This window comes from Geospiza fortis, unplaced genomic scaffold (genome assembly GCF_000277835.1).
Source record: "Geospiza fortis unplaced genomic scaffold, GeoFor_1.0 scaffold36, whole genome shotgun sequence".
NCBI lineage: Eukaryota > Metazoa > Chordata > Aves > Passeriformes > Thraupidae > Geospiza > Geospiza fortis.
Genome location: NW_005054787.1, coordinates 5,926 through 6,682, shown reverse-complemented (window position 1 = coordinate 6,682; position 757 = coordinate 5,926). Strand labels below are relative to the sequence as shown.

The 757-nt window shown below is 70.8% G+C and overlaps 1 protein-coding gene across 1 annotated transcript in view; it reads right to left on the bottom strand.

Moving 5' to 3' along the window:
- The window catches only part of NECTIN4 (nectin cell adhesion molecule 4), a gene marked incomplete at its 5' end in the record, with an annotated part of 22,368 nt that overhangs the window by 16,485 nt on the left and 5,126 nt on the right, over window positions 1-757 (bottom strand).

Sequence of the window (757 nt, the reverse complement as noted above, 5' to 3'; positions counted from 1 at the left end):
CGGGGGTGGAGACGTGGGGGACAGGGATGGGCCCCCCCCCCAATTTCCGTCCTGCACGGGGGTGACACCTCCGGGGGACAATGGGGACATTGTGGGGACAGCCCTGAGGGTGGCACCGCCGGGGACAGGGCTGGGGACGTTGGGGACAGAGATGGACCCTCCCAAATCGCCGCCCTGCACGGGCAGGTGACATCTCTGGGGGACACCGTGGGGACGTCTCTGGGCGTGACACCTCCGAGGACAGACACCTCCGGTCTCCGGGGGACACTGGGGACACCCGTGGGGACATCTCTGGGGTTCTCCGCGGGTGGCACCACCAGGGACAGCAGGGACACCACAGAGGAACCCGGGGCTGGGGACACTGGGGACAGGGATGGACCCTCCAAATTCCCCGCCCTGCACGGGGGTGACACCTCCCAGGGACACTGGGGACACCCGTGGGGACAACCCTGAGGGTGGCACTGCCGGGGACAGAGGGGACACTCACGGATGGGGACACTGGGGACAGGGATGGACCCTCCCAAATTCCTGCCCTGCACGGGGGTGGCATCTCCGGGGGACACTGGGGACACCCGTGGGGACATCTCTGGGGTTCCCCGCGGGTGGCACCACTAGGGACAGCAGGGACACCACCGAAGGACCCGGGGCTGGGGACACTGGGGACAGGGATGGCCCCCCCGGTTGCCGCCCCCTCGCCCCCCGTGCCGGCCGTACCTGGCGCGGTGGCGTGCGGGGGGGACTGTGCCCCGCGGCCGCC